The sequence below is a fragment of the Nanorana parkeri genome, unplaced genomic scaffold (genome assembly GCF_000935625.1).
Source record: "Nanorana parkeri isolate BGI_ZX_2015 unplaced genomic scaffold, ASM93562v1 scaffold774, whole genome shotgun sequence".
NCBI classification, from domain to species: Eukaryota; Metazoa; Chordata; class Amphibia; order Anura; family Dicroglossidae; genus Nanorana; species Nanorana parkeri.
The window spans coordinates 173,013-180,253 of record NW_017307042.1 but is presented as its reverse complement, the minus strand read 5'-3'; positions in this window follow the sequence as shown (position 1 = coordinate 180,253).

Here is a 7,241-nt window from a genome sequence, read left to right as displayed (position 1 = left end):
ATGTAGTAATAATCTTGGGGCACTGTCGTAGTAATAATCTGGGAGTCACTGATGTAGTAATAATCTTGGGGCACTGTCGTAGTAATAATCTGGGAGTCACTGATGTAGTAATAATCTTGGGGCACTGTCGTAGTAATAATCTGGGAGTCACTGATGTAGTAATAATCTTGGGGCACTGTCGTAGTAATAATCTGGGAGTCACTGATGTAGTAATAATCTTGGGGCACTGTCGTAGTAATAATCTGGGAGTCACTGATGTAGTAATAATCTTGGGGCACTGTCGTAGTAATAATCTGGGAGTCACTGATGTAGTAATAATCTTGGGGCACTGTCGTAGTAATAATCTGGGAGTCACTGATGTAGTAATAATCTTGGGGCACTGTCGTAGTAATAATCTGGGAGTCACTGATGTAGTAATAATCTTGGGGCACTGTCGTAGTAATAATCTGGGAGTCACTGATGTAGTAATAATCTTGGGGCACTGTCGTAGTAATAATCTGGGAGTCACTGATGTAGTAATAATCTTGGGGCACTGTCGTAGTAATAATCTGGGAGTCACTGATGTAGTAATAATCTTGGGGCACTGTCGTAGTAATAATCTGGGAGTCACTGATGTAGTAATAATCTTGGGGCACTGTCGTAGTAATAATCTGGGAGTCACTGATGTAGTAATAATCTTGGGGCACTGTCGTAGTAATAATCTGGGAGTCACTGATGTAGTAATAATCTTGGGGCACTGTCGTAGTAATAATCTGGGAGTCACTGATGTAGTAATAATCTTGGGGCACTGTCGTAGTAATAATCTGGGAGTCACTGATGTAGTAATAATCTTGGGGCACTGTCGTAGTAATAATCTGGGAGTCACTGATGTAGTAATAATCTTGGGGCACTGTCGTAGTAATAATCTGGGAGTCACTGATGTAGTAATAATCTTGGGGCACTGTCGTAGTAATAATCTGGGAGTCACTGATGTAGTAATAATCTTGGGGCACTGTCGTAGTAATAATCTGGGAGTCACTGATGTAGTAATAATCTTGGGGCACTGTCGTAGTAATAATCTGGGAGTCACTGATGTAGTAATAATCTTGGGGCACTGTCGTAGTAATAATCTGGGAGTCACTGATGTAGTAATAATCTTGGGGCACTGTCGTAGTAATAATCTGGGAGTCACTGATGTAGTAATAATCTTGGGGCACTGTCGTAGTAATAATCTGGGAGTCACTGATGTAGTAATAATCTTGGGGCACTGTCGTAGTAATAATCTGGGAGTCACTGATGTAGTAATAATCTTGGGGCACTGTCGTAGTAATAATCTGGGAGTCACTGATGTAGTAATAATCTTGGGGCACTGTCGTAGTAATAATCTGGGAGTCACTGATGTAGTAATAATCTTGGGGCACTGTCGTAGTAATAATCTGGGAGTCACTGATGTAGTAATAATCTTGGGGCACTGTCGTAGTAATAATCTGGGAGTCACTGATGTAGTAATAATCTTGGGGCACTGTCGTAGTAATAATCTGGGAGTCACTGTCGTAGTAATAATCTGTGGGGCATTGTCGTAGTAATAATCTGGGAGTCACTGTCGTAGTAATAATCTGTGGGGCACTGTTGTAGTAATAATCTGGGATTCACTGTTGTAGTAATAATCTGTGGGGCACTGATGTAGTAATAACCTGCGGGTCACTGTCGTAGTAATAATCTGTGGGGCACTGTTGTAGCAATAGTCTGGGAGTCACTGTCGTAGTAATAATCTGTGGGGCACTGTTGTAGTAATAACCTGCTGGGCACTGTTGTAGTAATAATCTGGGAGTCACTGTCGTAGTAATAATCTGTGGGGCACTGTTGTAGTAATAATCTGCGGGGCACTGTTGTAGCAATAATCTGGGAGTCACAGTCGTAGTAATAATCTGTGGGGCACTGTCGTAGTAATAACTTGCAGGCCACTGTTGTAGTAATAATCTGGGAGTCACTATCGTAGTAATAATCTGTGGGGCACTGTTGTAGTAATAATCTGGGAGTCACTGTCGTAGTAATAATCTGTGGGGCACTGTCGTAGTAATAATTTGTGGGGCACTGTCGTAGTAATAATCTGGGAGTCAATGTTGTAGTAATAATCTGTGGGGCACTGTTGTAGTAATAATCTGGGAGTAACTGCCGTAGTAATAATCTGTGGGCACCGTTGTAGTAATAATCTGGGAGTCACTGTCGTAGTAATAATCTGTGGGGCACTGTTGTAGTAATAATCTGGGAGTCACTGTTGTAGTAATAATCTGGGAGTCACTGTTGTAGTAATAATCTGGCAGTCACTGTCGTAGTAATAATCTGTGGGGCACTGTTGTAGTAATAATGTGGGAGTCACTGTCATAGTAATAATCTGTGGGGCATTGTCGTCCATGACAGGTTACACCGTGGGGAGGCTTTCCCTGCTGTGTAACCTGTTGCAAGCCGGTCTGAATGAAGAAATAGCTGACAGCTTTTTCCTCCATAATACTAGGTGAGGCTCTGACCTGCCTCCCCGGACTGCAGGTCCCTGGTTTAAGGCTGTGACACACTACACGTGAAACAGCGCAGAGTTGCGAGCAGCGTGTCATGTAATTTTCTCCCCGGCACGTCAGCTTGCGAAAGGTCGCATAGCTGAGCGTGCAGAGAAGAAAAATGTCATCTTCAGCCAATCGGCTCGCGCAATAAACCCGCGCGTCAGGATGCGACGTCTGGCCAGTTGTTACGTACAAGCTGATTGGCTGAAGGTGCAGCCAATCATCTGCCTGCACTCAGCTCACACACTGCACGCAAAGCTCAGTGCCGGACAGCTCTGCACCGCTTTGCATGCAGTGTGTCACGGACTTGACACAGATTACCTCCAACTTCGTCCAGGCCCAGAAAACCAAACAGAACAGAGTTCCATTTTGGCAGACCTGATCATGACGGATTGAGGGTAATCTAATGTAAATGGACACATGGCTGACCCCCCGAAGTCCTAACATGGGTCTGGTAAGTTCATTTTGTTCTTCCATCACAAGATATAAGAAAACAACTGAACAGATCCGGATGTCACAATGGTGAGATTCAATCCGTACTGCTCTGATCAGCAGGGGATCCATGCACAGATTCCCTGCTGATCAGAACTGCCCCCACTATATGCTCAGGTTGTTTGTTTCTTCTCTTGGACAGTGTCTGTAGGGCACATAATAGTTGCCCTACCTAGTGTTGAATGCCACTGGAAAAATCATTCTCTGTTGAGGGGGTTGCGGTAATTCCTCAGAACAGACATGGTGTCCGTAAATGTAAAGGTGTTTGAATTAGACCAGGGCCTAAATATATATTTATAGTTAAGCTTGAGGTTAAATTCTTACCACAATCAGTTAGCTGTGAAAGCATTTCGAATAAATCCAATCGCTATTTGGGCTTTAGTTTGTTCAGCTGGGCTTTGTACAACCATCTTTGCATCCAAGAACACCTTTGCTGCAATGATAATGTACCACTATAGATTTATATGAAACCAAGCAATCATGTGCCCCACATCTATTTCTTTTTAGGCTCTTTCTCAGGGGGGACCTTATGGTAGTGCTAAAGGCATACCTCAGAAATGTTGAGCTGCTAGGTGATGAAAGCATGGAATTATGTATATGTTGCACTTATTAAATAATTAATAAGGATAACAATAACATACTTATGGTGTGTGTGTGTGTTTGTGCACACATATATTCATTTGACTTCTCTCCACTCAAGAAATGTTTGTATTTGGTACGCATCTTCAAATTCAAGAACTTTTCCACATCTATTTGCATCTCCAGGAGCATGTGACCATTACTCGGCACATTTTGCTGAGCTGAGACTGAGGAAAAAGCTGGGGTGACTCAGCATTAACATCTGCTATGTGAGACAGTACTTGATTTATTGTTTCCTGCCTTTCTGTTTCCTGTTCAAATGTTCATCTTGTTTTGCTCCTTGAGAAAAACAGTAATGTATACACATTCTCAGCCACTGCCGTAAGCTGTGGGAGGTTGAAGAAGCAAATTTAAGCAAGTTAAATCATTTTAAAAATGAAAGCATGACAATGCAGAGCTCTGTAGAAAGAGTCTGTGCAGTCCATAGGAATTCAAAGATCTTCCCATTTATCAGCAGAAATGAGAGCTGCTGGCAAAACATTTTTTCCCCTATTAATTGTTTATCAATTAATTGTTAATCAATTATAAAACAGCACTGGGACTCAAGTAGTTAAAAAGGAAGAGGTCTAGGGCACAGTGCATGCAGGCCCTAGGCACAACTGTGTTAGAAGTTTAGGAAGCGTTTTAGGGACATCGTACTACTAAGTAGCTGAAGTAGTAACTTTTTTTTTTTACTGTAAATCACTTTTTTACAGTTTCCCATATCTTCATTGTTTCCCAAAAATGCATGATTAAATCTAAAGCTCAGTTTTATTGTTCAGTTTTGATTTTTTAAAATCTAAATGATAGTTTTTATTAACATTTATTAAGCGTATACCAACGCGAAATTGAAAAAATACAGTACACCTTTGTAATAGATCCACATTTTCCTATGTTTTATCCCTTTAAAGACCCTACAAACACATAAAAACATGCTGATCTGCCAAAAAATTTAACTTTTAAAGAGAACTATAGCCAAACTTTTTTTGGCTTTAGTTTTCTTTTGGGTCACAGGAGGACATTTACTAAAGTTTTCCTGTGACTCAAAGTCAGCATATAGCGGGCTACTGTCCGCTTTATGCTAGCAGCGCAGAGCCGCACTGCAGCCGGTAAAGATCCTGACAATATTGTCAGGATCAACCTCGCTGCCTGATTGACAGCTGGCTCTGAGCTTTCTAGAGCCAGAGCCAGCTGTGCCCGCCCCCTCTCCTGTCTGTCACTCCAATGAGCACTGGAGGAATAGAGAGGGGAGGGGGAATTCCTGCGGGGAGCAATGATTGCAGGTAGCAAACATGTCAAGCCTTAAAATTGTGCACGCCTGTGAAATGGCAAAAAACTACATTACCCAAAATTGCCCTTAGCTGACGATTTAAAAGCCTTTACCACTCATCAATTTAGAGTTAACTGTGAATGCTGGCCCTAGAATAATTGCTTTTACTCTGATGTTCCTGGTGATGTGTAACATGTGTGTCCCAATCGTCATTTTTGTGTATAGGCACACCTGATGCTTGTTTGCATTTGTGTGTAACTTTTTTTGTGTGCTTTTTTGTTTTTTATGTCACTTTAATTTTTGAAAATCTTTTTTTTACATTTACCTTTATTGCTATCACATACTGTATGCAAAAATGCTATGTAAAAGCAAAGAGGGAGTCACATGTTCTCTTTATGGAGACATCAGGGGCCTATTTTTATTATTATTATATTAATACAGGATCTATATAGCGCCAACAGCTTGTGCAGAGATTTACAATATAAGGAAGACATTACAGTTGCAATACAATTCAAAACAAGATGGTTAGGAGGGCCCTGCCCGTGATAGCTTACAATCTCAAAAGGAGGGGCAAGTGATACAAAAGGTGGTAGCTGTGTGAGGATGCATTGTTTGAGAAAGTAATGGTTGAGTGATTAGGTTGAGGTGGGATAGGCTTCCCTAAAGAGATGAGTTTTCAGGGATCCCCTATAGGCAGACAGAGTAGGAGATAGATGGACACGGTGGGGTAAGGAGTTCCAGAGGATTTGATAGACTCTAGAGAAGTCCTGTAGGCAAGCGTGGTAGTAGTTGCTGAGGGAGCTAGAGAGCAGGAGGTATTGGAAGGAGTGGAGAGGACGGTTAGGGTTATACTTTGAGATGAGGTTGAAAATATAGGGGGCAGACTTGTGGATTGCTTTGTAAGTGGTTGTTAATAGTTTGAATTGTATTATTTGGGTAATTGCATCTGAAATTTTCATTATTTCTGTCATTTGTAAATTCTGATGCATTCAAATGTACAAATTTTTGAAAATTCACACGAATTTCACTTCGGAATGAAACGAAATGCACATGTCTAATTGAAAGCAAGTGGAGGGATTGGCAGAGAGAGGTTGCAGAAAATGAGCAGTTCGCAAAGTGGATGAGTCTAACAGCAGCATTCATGATAGCCTGAAGGGGGATAGTCTGTGTAGAGGTAGGCCAATGAGGAGGGAGTTGCAATAGTCGAGATGAGAGATAACAAGCTTTGTGGTTTTACTGGTGAGGAAGGGGCGTATTTTGGAGATGTTACGAAGGTGAAGGCGGCAGGATTTGGATAGTGATTTGGGCCTAACAGTGTAACATCCAATCTTATCTGATCTGATCTCATGTGAGAACACACGCACTCCCACACCACAGATATGTAGTTAATTGGTTCCTGTCTAAATTAAATTAGCCCTAGTATGTATGTGTGTGAAATGAAGTATTAGATTGTAAGCTCCTCAATGGCAGTGAAGTATGTAAAGCGCTGCGTAAAATGTAGATGCTTTATACTGTAAATTCCTGTAATAAACAATAAAGCAGCCAACTATAAATGGGACACCCATCATTATAGCTAAGATAATAGTACATTGCAAATGGCCAATAAATGTTTTTTTTCCTGGAGTTTGGCTTTAAATGAAGCTGTTAGTACAATTTTGGCATTCTGAACTAAACAGAAGAGGAGAGATGGGTGGAAAGGGGAATGACATGCAATATACGCAGTCAGAAATTACATGAAACTTGGCTATAGCTAAACACTGCATGATTCTTCTCTATCTGACAGCAGATTTAAGGTGGAATAAAAAGGTTTTCCAGCAGAACCCTTATTTCTGCTGAGTAACGGGAAGATCTTTGAATTCCTGAGAACTGCACAGACTTTTCTTTACAAATCTCTGCACTGTCATGCTTTCATTTTGAGATGTTGTTTAGCATTGTGTGTTCTTGCTCAGATTCCTGCCTGAACCTCCCACAGCTCAAAGCCAGGAAAAACAATGAATCCAGTATGGCCTCACCTAGCACATGCTGAGTCACTCTGGTTGTTTTCCAGACTCAGAAATGCTGAGTCACGGTCAGATGTTCCTTTCGCTGGAAATGAGAAGTCAAAGGCACACAACATGAATTTCCTGTATGTCATCTGACCCTCTCTTCATTAACTCTTTTCCTTCATGATTCCAATGTCCCAGTTCATGTTCAGAGTTCAATACCCAAACTTCTGAGCACAGCAACATTTGAACATGCATGTGCCATGAGTGCACTGCGAGTAGAATATTGTATTATTGTAACAGATCACAGCGGTATAGAGATGTGAGAGACAACAGGAAATA